Raw genomic sequence first — 11,330 nt, forward strand, 5'->3', positions numbered from 1 at the left:
TAATGTACGACATACGAGCACAACAATTTTCAGTTTTGTATAACGAAATTTTACATACGGGATCGACACTATTATGTTTTCTATACAGTTATTCAAACATGAAAAGAAAAGAAATGTATAGGTACACTACCTCGGGCTTATAATCTACTTAAATGTGATATATACATTCCTAGGTGCATATAATATAATTGTATGGTAAAATAAACTACTTATATTATTAAAAATGATTATATAATAACGATTAGAATACAGACAATATGTCATAATATTATAATTTACGAAACGGAGACTCTTACTATTATAAGTAGGCACTATTGATCAAAAGTAAAAACACAATAATGATGTATACCTAAGTAACGGTCATACAAACGTCCAAACTAAACAATAGCACAATGTTCAATACACTATGTGTCTTGGTATAAAGGAGAACTAAATATTTAAGACTAAAATAGTAAATGGTCGTATATAGGGCTTGTGATATATAGTGTAGTCCCAATAAGTTATGAGTAGCCAGTGAGGACTGTATAGGTGTTTGAATTTTGTTTATCAAATTTAGAGAACACAAAGTTAAACATCTTCAACATGATTTTGTACTTCAATAACTCGATAGGCGTGGACAATTCGAACTTATCTGTATGCTTTTTAATAAATTAATTTTGAAATAACTGCAGCGTATCACGTAACGAAACATAACCCCATCTTGTAGTAGTAGTGTAGTACACATCATATTACTTAAATGTTTATTGTAATTCCTTATTATTTGCAAACACTCATACGGCGCTCGCTGTAATATATTTTGTAACATGATAAATATAATAATTCATCGTTTCTTATTACAGTGTCTTACTTGGATAATCTTGAATATTAATATAAGTTTAGTAAATGGAAAAATAATTCAGCGAGCGGAGGGACTTTCTGAAATATTTTTCAAAAACCTTCCAACACGGATGTCGTAAATAGTTTTCCCGTATGCATAAAGGATAGATATAAATTATTGTGAAAAATCAAAAAGACTCTTTAACTAACAGCCAATAGACTCCAATCTATACAATATTATGTTATATTATTATGGAATCATGTGCATCTTTTGGGACACACCTTCCGCCCGAAAAAGCAAAGACAGGAAATATGATAAGAAATAAATTACAGAAGTTAATATTTGGGTAAAAGTCAGTGGGTGATTTTCATCAGCAGTAGCTCAGTAGACAGTAGCATATAAATGTAATGTAGTAATATTTCTAATGTTATAACAATGAACGTGTACATAAATATGCCGAAGTGTCGAGAAAAATATGCAGGGCAATCTGAACTTTACTTGATTCTCGTTAAAATATGCTTGTTCATGAAAATCAATTTATATTTTAGACATATTTTGTTGGTCAAAAATCATAGAAAAGTATGGTTTTAAAAATACAGGGGATGCCCAATATGAACTATAAGAATTGAGCTTACCTTAAAAGAAAAAAGAAAAAATAGATATTAGTTGGCTATCGAAGGCAATTACCCGCAGGGTAAGATATAACGCATGTCTCATAAAATATTTAGTGTCGTAAACTGAAAATATACTCGTGCATGATGGAAACCAACGGGTACTACCCGAGACAATAATATATCATAACGTAAGTTCTATTATCGAATAAACGGTTTCAGCTCTAGAATACAGAGTGCTAAGCACGCACAGCACCTCTGCGATTTGAGCTTACCGGTTGGCGATTGTAGGCTATAGGTGCGTATTATACGTGTAAATATAAACAGTCTGTTTTGGATGTCGTATACAGGTACGATGTCGGGGGATGCAGTTGAGATGTGATGTTATGTATTTACTCGACTGTACACCTAATGACAATACATTATAATATATAGGTACACTCATCAAATCTCAAACCCAAACCGCATAAACAAATCTCAAACCGCTGATGAACACGCATACAACAACGATAATGTAAGACCCTTCTCGCCGACCCCTGCAGCAGTCGTCTCGTGCCAATAACAATAATAATGATAACCCGGCCACCAAACATAGTATAATATTATAATACACGTATATATAACGAATAACCAAAAACCGCGTTAAAAATTCCGAAATGGTTCGGCGGCCACACTTACCGCGGGCAACAAGTCGAGTCTTGTGTACAGTGTGGGCGGTCGTGACGGGTGTGTGTGTGTGTGTACGTGTGTGTGTGAGCGTGTGTGTGTGCGCGCGCGCGCCTGGGCGAAACGACGACGATGTGCTTTTTATCTTAAGTGGCGTGGATCGTGTTCGCGACCGGCGAGGAGCTATTGTCCAGACGTGATATTGTAACGGACTGCGGCGAATCGGACTGAGCGGTTAAGCGCGCGACACGCGCCCGGCACGGCGCACGCACGCTATGCGGTCGAGAGGCGGTGGCGGCAGTGTGTGCTGCGATTCGTCCGGCGGCGGTGGACGCCGTCCGTCCGTCCGTCCGTCTCTGTCCGTCTGCACAACAACATAATAATATAATAAAATTGTAACGTCGTCACGTATGGCGGCGCCACCCTTCCCATATCACAGGGAGGATGGGCAGCAACCCGAAGTAACTAGCGGGCCAGTAACGGGCCACTTTCAAGTACTTTAAAAATCTAGCGGGCCGCAGTGCATAGGAGAAAGCAAAAAAAAGGTCCTTTAAATTTACTAACATTTATTTTTTATCTTTATTTATATTTACAATTATTATTTAATGTGATACTTGAGGATGAGGTTTTTCAATAGACAGTTTAGTAAAATCCACTTCTATTTCTGTAGTTGAAACTCTTAGTAAATTTCCCTGCAAGGTTTCGTCTGTTAAACGATTTCTTTCCTTCGATTTAATATGTTTCGTGTTCGAACATGTACATTCGCATATGAATGTGGTTCCAAACATAGATAACATTTTTAATGCGAAATCTCTTAGAATTGGATATTTTTCAACTGGTAATGTTTTCCAAAATGACACATCAATCTCTTTTGCAGATAAAAATGGATCTGTTTGTAACTCACATAATTCTAATTGAAGTGAAGGATCTTGTTTTTCAATTTCAACTGCCGTAGGATTATTAAATTAATTTATTTGAGGACGCATAAGTTCAACTTCTTCAAATCGTCTTTTGAACTCTACAATTAATTCATCAATGTGGGTAATGCAATGTTCAAAATTAAATTCATTATCAAATTCTTGCTTTATAACTTCACAACATGGAAAATGTATTAGTTTATTTTCAACAAATACATTTTTAAACAGTTCCAATTTTTTTCTGAATCCATCTAATAAAACTACGGCAGTACGGATATGACTAAACCGATAAAATGAAATAAAGTAACTAGACAAGAATTTATATCCACATTTTATCGAAAAATGTAATAAAATAAAATACAGATAAGCGCTAAAATGATATGAAGTAATTTGAAAATGTAGCGCGGGCCGCCAGTTGCCCATCCCTGCTATATTACAATAGGTATTTCAGACTTTGGAGTACATTTCGATAGGATACCCGTGATGGTCTACGACTGCAGTCGCTCAAAAAGTCTGAAATTGTATGAAAAATATTTAAAAATGTACCATAAGTATTAACACTTTTCGGCTGTCTATCTGCGCTAGTACGTATTTGATGTGCAAAAGTTGATCAGCCCGCGCCGACAAAAAAATTCTGGCCACGCCACTGACATTAATCCGCCGCCACGTATATAGTGGACCCGTCGTAGTCGACGTCGGTCAGTCAGTCAGTAGGTATAGTAATAATATGATATCATAATGTATATAATATTATGTGGGGCAGTGGCGTCGAAACCAAAAAAATCAGGTAGGGCAAACTTTTAAAACTATGAAACACCACCACCCCATCCCATGATCAATAATATTTGATGTTTACAAGAAATATTTGATACTACAAAGGTACAATATCCCTATACAGCACATTATTTTATTAAACCATATCAGAAGTAATCATACAAACTTTGATAAACTTTATTATTTTAACCTGTGTATATATCTATCAACTATAATATTATTGTAGTTTTAGGCTTTAGGCTACATAAATAAGTCTACCTAAATACTAAAGACTTAATTATAAACTATTTTTATTTATAATTTACTATAACTTATAATAAACTCGCTGACCCAACCACTGCTGCACCACCCACCCACCACCAAAATAGTATAAAGTAGGGCAGATGCCCTACCTGAACATAGGGTTCGGCGCCACTGATGTGGGGACTGAAAGTAAATGCCGGTCGAGCACACCGTCGACAAATTTAACAGCCGCGTGTATCGAAGCGCGCGACGAATTTTTCGACAGCCCTCTCGATGGCCTGGTCGAGGTGCGGGTAGGGGCAACTGCTCGATTAATGGCCCGCCGACATATTTTACTTCCTTGTATGGAATTAATATTATTTGTCGGATAAGACCACACCCCCCCCTCCCCCCCCCCATTCGCAGTGTTGTCAAGTATAATATCATGTACTCGAGTAAAAGTATTCAAATGTTCATACCTTAAAATATACTGTTGAAACAAGTATCCGGACAAAGTTATTCAAATACAGTAGCTGTATTTAAAAACGAATAGGTACTTACTATATAATAGACAAAAGTATTCAAATTTTTTTTTTCTTTCTACTGTGTTTATTTCCAATTTCGCGTAGAATAAAAAAATTGATAACACTGCGGTTTGTCGTAGCTGTACCTATATGAGATAATATTTGTTTCATGCAATTTATATACCCAACAGAAATTCAAATACCTCGATAAAGAAAATTATGAAAGATAATTTTACTTAGGTACCCGCACCAAATAGTACGGTGTGAAATGTCCTACAAAAATACGAAAAAAATCGGTTCAGCTGCAGATTCATTATAAGATAAACATTTCAAGATGTCCAAAAATATTTTTTTTAAATTCCTCTGTTTGAACTGAAACTCTTTTTATTCACCAGAGTATTGAAGCACCTTTGTCATTTAGAAACATTTTCTGAGTTATTGACTTTTAGAAGATTGCCCGACAGGTGTGGCGGCAGCGGCCGGAGCAGTATAACCTAAAATATCATTATTCATTACGTTACGCACCGTTACGGTTCACGGCGAGCACGCGAGTCCGACGACGCCTTGTGGCCATCAGACTCGCCAAAGACGCGTGGTTACGACTTACGATTAGGTCTGAACCGGACAAGAATAACTCATCGAACGGTGTTGGCAATATACTCTGTATATCATGTAATATACGCAATCTACATTGATATTATAATATGTACATTATACAATTATTAGCCCTTACTATCCTTTTCAATATAAATCCGTACTTAAACGTTTTTATTTTTATTTTCACCGTAAAAAGGAGACTTATTGTTTCAAAAGTCCGTTCTTGTTTTTAAAATGAACTCGTTACTACCATCTACAGTCTCTTCGAAATGAAAAAAAAAATCAAGTAAAAATTACCATCATTATAGGATACTTTCACTGCGATCATTTCTAAGTACAAAAAATCTGATTGATGTCGTGACTCGTGAGACAAATTCTTTGCTCCTAATAATATGTTAAACATATGCATTTTGATAAAAAGGGGATTCTTTCATAATATATATAGTGATATAGGTACCTACTGATATGTTTCTATGATTTTAAAACTATTATTATAAGTTCGTAATTTTGTTCTACAAAGGAATATATTCTTCTTGTGAAAACAAGTTTGTTAATGTCACTGGCATTGTATATTTAAGCCCACACGTTGAAAAAACCGATTTAACCACATCATAAAAGCGCATCCCACTTCAGTGAATCTTCGAATCCTCCGAATACGTAATACTGTGGCACATCACGTCATAATATATTAAACTGTGTCATCATACTTATTTTAATAATACTATATAGTGTCAATACTCAATGTTATAAATAAAATAGAAATAATTAAAGTCGAATATGACGCAGAAGGTATGGGTATTAATTTATCATACGCATTAGTATCTACTGTATGCCTCACTAATTTAGGGAGAAGAAATAATAAAGAAAAATAAACACGAATTTATTGATAACGTTACCACGAGGAACACATGGGGTTTTTTTTTGTGTATAACTAGTTTATTGGTGACATTATCACTACTAACTTTAAGTAACTTATAACTGATAACTTATCAGTCTCAAGAAAATATGGCAAGCCAAAACTGGGCTAAAACTAGTACTTGCCTAGTTGCCTACTATATTTTTGTGTTCAAAATTACTACCTATATAATTAACTGACATTTGAAAGCATACACGATATTGATTCGCAAGCTAATCAATATAACTTCGAAAAAAATATTAAATATAAATAAATAAATTCTTAAAATGAATAAATTATGCCATTGGATCAATAATGTTTCGTGATCTCAAAAATTAAATGTTTATATAAGAACACTTATTTGAGCATTTTTTTTTTTTTTTAACAAATATTTGAGTTTGCATAGTAATAAATAATAATATTATAATATAATATAAAGTTTACGTATCATTTTAATTTTCCGATATTATTTTTTCATAATTTAATTTATGAATAAGTATTTTGATAATATTTAGACTCTCCCATGCTATATTAACCATTCGCCGTAATTTATTCAACATATACGCGTAATAATATAATATCATATAATATAATTTATTATTATATTATATAAATAATAACGACCTATTGCGATAGGTCATACGTATATAATATTACTCGAGTAAAAAAAAAAAAAAAACACGACCGAAGTAGTCGCATACGTGCCCGACAAATTATCATCGTCGTCGTCGTCGCGTTCTCGACGATTGGACAATACGCGGCGCGCATTTTAAATATGACGACAGCCGCCGAAGCCCGGAGGAGACAGTCGCGGTCCGATTTGGTATTCGGACTCTGTAAACTCGCACGCGTTTCGTTATGGCTTATTGTATTGTCATTACTACAACGACCATTACAACTATTACCACTAACAACACTGTTATTAATACACGGACACGGCGGACGTGTGCAGTGTTTATAATACATAATAACGTCGTACACGGGTGTACCCTACACCCATTACGTTGTTATAATATAGGTAGGTTACACATAAATATATTATGACTAGTTACTGGTTGACGCAGCCCGACACGCGGGTACTCCGTATCGATGATGTTTACGTAACGATAATATACATTATATCAAAGGGGGTGTGTGTACAACTATATAATAACAATAATAGCATCGTTATTATATTATTATATTATACATATTGTTGTTGTTGTTGTTGTTGTTGTACAGCAGACGGCAGCGCGCGGATTTGCGTTTTGAAACGGTTTACGTTTGTATATTCTATTATTACACGCACAGAGGCACGCCGCCGACCGGTAAACGTACAAGCCGCTAAATGGCGATATAATATAATAATATAACAAGATTGAGGCGTCATTAGGGTAATAGAATATTATTACGTTGTACACTTTGGTAGCCGGTCGGTTCTGTGGTAACTCGTGGTAACTCGCTGCAGGTTCTATCCGGGCGTGATCGCGCGTGACATTTGCGTCGGTTTCACATTTTCAGATTCAAATCGTTCTTTTCACAAAGTCCGAACGCCCAATAATTCACGAACAGTAACCATGATAATATTATTAACTTGAGTTAGGTACACATTTTTTTATTACTCGAAACGGACGATTGTCTTCATCTGACCACGAAACGCACGATCATTTTATTTGGTATACTTGTTATGAAATGAAATCTCTTGTTTCCGCAAAATGGAATGACTTTTCATGAAACGGATAGAGTTTTCAAACTTTCAGATATTCGCAATAATTTTTGTTTTAAACAAACTCATTAAATACAATTTATTATTTTTTTTTTTAATACAATACACGTAAGCATTACTACATTTATTAAGAAAATTAAATAATCCAGCATTTTAATATGTATATACCCACGGTTCTGCTAGTACCTACTCTGAAACGATCATAAATATCAGGATTACACGCGATGAACGGCGGTGTAAGATGTTTCACATTTCTGGATAAAATCTATCAATTCCAGGAAAACATTATTTGCATTTTATAATTTGGGTTTTGTGAAGAAGTGGACACAACATTAATTATCATCCGATTATCGTGTATAGATAAACATTATTCAGTATATGGTTAATTTGCAAAAAGTGGATGTGACGTAAATTATAATTGTTGAGTGTATCCAATAGGTCACTACAACACGGTCGGCGCAAGAATCCTGGAAAAATCTTCGCCATATGAAGGTGCGTATATTATTAATCCATGTTATTATATTCAGAACCTTAGTTGTTGTGGTCAGAATTTTTTATTTGGGAGTGGGGGGGGGGCTTACTATTTTTATTACTAATCATTTTTAGAATTAAAACTCATGTTTAATAAAGTAATACAAGTATAATGTTGAATATAAAATAATAATCAAGTTAAATGTTGAAATCTTAACGCCTTTCATTATTAGAGGCAAATGAATCAATGATTTTTCTATATTTATTTCAATGTCAATATGCATATTAATTTGTGCCAAACATATAATAATTGACAGACCGGAGAAGTTTCTCTCTGCTGAAGCTGTTGCCAAATTGAATTGAGTATATTTTTAATAATGTTTTAACAATATTTACTTTAGGAAATACGATCTCGAGGGCAACATCTTAATGTATTCAGTATTCTAGTGGGTTATTTGGCACTGCATTTTCCGTTTTCCATTTCATTTGAAATAATAACTCAAACGCTCCTTCAAACAAGAATGTAAAATGAGCGTACAATTGTATTTAAATGATCTGTATGAAATCATAAGACACCATCAAAATTAATGTAGCTACTACTACTGTACACCTAAAAAGGTAACAAGCAAGACAGTGAAATTAAAATGTTTGAATAAAACTTTTATCTGAAAGAGAAAGCAAGTCATGTAGTCTTAATTGTGGATAAAAAAAAAAAAAAAAAAAATGGAATTCCTGCTGTAGTTATCTCCGATGACTTTACACGGCTAGCACCACGATTGGTCTATAATTGATAATTTATTTATTTATTATAGTTTTATCTGATAATACTATTACAATGCCAATGCCTGTCGTATAATTGTATCGTCTGCAAAACGGCGAAATAACCAATAATTAAAAAAAAAAAAACAAAAAAAGATTTCGGGGAGGGGCGCGTGCCCCGGTCGGCCTCTGGCCACGGGATCGGTTACATTGTTATGTATACTCGCGTACCTATATATTATATTCCGTTTCTTTCCGGGTTTCTCGAAACGACGCCGCGAACACTCATTACGTCCGGGCATCGCGTACAATAATAATGATAATAAAAATATACGCATACCTGGAGCTACCACCCGCCGCCGCCGGTTCGCTGAGCGACCGTTCTCGATCTCTTGTGATAAGACACCGACAAACGGCGTCCACGTGGAATCCACGCACGCGTATAGATTATTATAACCCGCGTTTAAGTATTCACAATAGATTTATAATATCATATTATATCATCGTCGTGCGACGAGCCCGCCGCGTGTGCAACCCATACGATCCGGCGTCTCCGCCGTCGCAGGCTTAAATGAAATCGAGCGAGTCGGATAACGGACGACTTACACAATCCGTCGCAGGTCGGCCGATGAGCTCGCGTGAGTATTTATCACGCACATAATATAGAATTACCATCAGGATGCGCGTACGTTACACACGTTTTAATTCGACAGATAACGATATATGTTGATTCGTTGTGCTAGAAAATAGTGTTGTTGTACGCCATAATCATCCGTCAGCTATGATATTATAGTGTAAGACAGTGGTTCTCAACCTTTTTTGTTTCACGGCACACTATTATACATTACAAATTTTCGCGACACACCCACGCACTTGACAACAACAACAATAACTTTGGCAACCATGCAAAGCAACCATAGGCCGTTCTTAGGATTTTCAAGGTCCAAATTTGGTCTAATATAAAGTCAAAAAAGATCTAACAATGCTAGGGGTGGAAAACCACAAGGAGGTATCACTAAATATAAAGAGATAGAAGGAAGTGTGTGATACAAAAATGGGTCTAAAAGGCCTTTGAAGCTGAAAAAAAATTTATCTGTACAGCGAGTAAAATTAAATTTTCTTTTTGTCTCTGTGAAATTATGAGTAATACGAAAATATTTTTGGATTTCGTTATTGAATACTATAGTAATATGTATACTACATTTTTTTTTATTTATTTCATTAGTGATTAATGATTATGTACAATAATAATGCATTGTGTTCATTGCGCTAAGTTGTTAAAATACTACACAATAATGAATGTTAGTACTTAATATTAAATTAGGGTCACGATAAGAAAACAAAATTTCTAGTGTGTTTTAAAAAAATTGTAACGAATATATATTATGTACCTACCTTCTACGTTTGATATAACTGACAAATATAAATTCAACGTTAATACTGATATACTATTATTGAAAAAAAAACTATGTTAGTATAACAATAATATTATAATAAATTGTTATAATATTATTTGAAGATTTAACTTCTTAGATTTCTACCCTCCCTGTTATAATTCTAAAAATATTTTTATCAAAATTAAGTTTATTTTATAACAACCCTACAAGTAAAACTTTTCACAATTTTCATAATAACATGTGAAGAGGAATATTATAAATATTTTTTAATCAAGATTATTATTATATAACTATGTTAGTTTTATTCGATTGTTTATTTAACTAGGTTATATTATATAATATATGTTATTTAATATAATTTTTAAGTACCTATAATTTATTCGTCCATACGAATGTAAATATTTTATATCTATTTGCTTTTATCTGTACGGCTATACTTAAGGGTTCTAAACATAGTTTACATTACCAATAATTCAATATACATCAAACATAATTGGTTACATTATTAAATATAAATTGAATGTGTATTATTTTAAAATTGTAAATTGTATAAAATAGAAAATATATTTTACTAAGATTAGTTAAATCATTAATCAACATTTTAAATCCTACAAATTTAATAACATATATATTATATTTATTGTATTGCTTGTTTCAAACATTTCAAGTGAATAACGTTAATAATATTTTATTGGTTACTTTTTTAGGCAGGGATACATTTAGTAGATAAAAAGTAAATTGCGGTAATCGCAATTCGTGAACCTACAGGCCACAATAATAAATTCTGGTTTTATTGTAGACAATATAATTAGAACATTATATTATAAACAATATTTAAATGTTTTTATAAACTTTACATTTAATGATTTATTGATCGATACGTTTAAAAAAAAACATTTATAATATCAATACACTTTGTATCACTCAAAATCTAAAATGACAATGGTTTTATTTGTGCAATTCGTGTTACTATTC

The 11,330-nt window shown here is 33.5% G+C and overlaps 1 protein-coding gene across 1 annotated transcript in view; it reads right to left on the bottom strand.

The window, feature by feature from the left end:
- Nucleotides 1–2,377, bottom strand: part of LOC132949275 (uncharacterized) — a 46,208-nt gene extending 43,831 nt beyond the window's left edge. Inside the window, exon 1 of the mRNA XM_061020072.1 lies at nucleotides 2,107–2,377. The gene's annotated coding sequence lies outside the window, so the exon portion shown is untranslated. The remainder of the gene's footprint in view (nucleotides 1–2,106) is intronic.
- Nucleotides 2,378–11,330: the final 8,953 nt, after the last annotated feature.

The sequence above is a fragment of the Metopolophium dirhodum genome, chromosome 7 (genome assembly GCF_019925205.1).
Source record: "Metopolophium dirhodum isolate CAU chromosome 7, ASM1992520v1, whole genome shotgun sequence".
Taxonomy (NCBI): Eukaryota; Metazoa; Arthropoda; class Insecta; order Hemiptera; family Aphididae; genus Metopolophium; species Metopolophium dirhodum.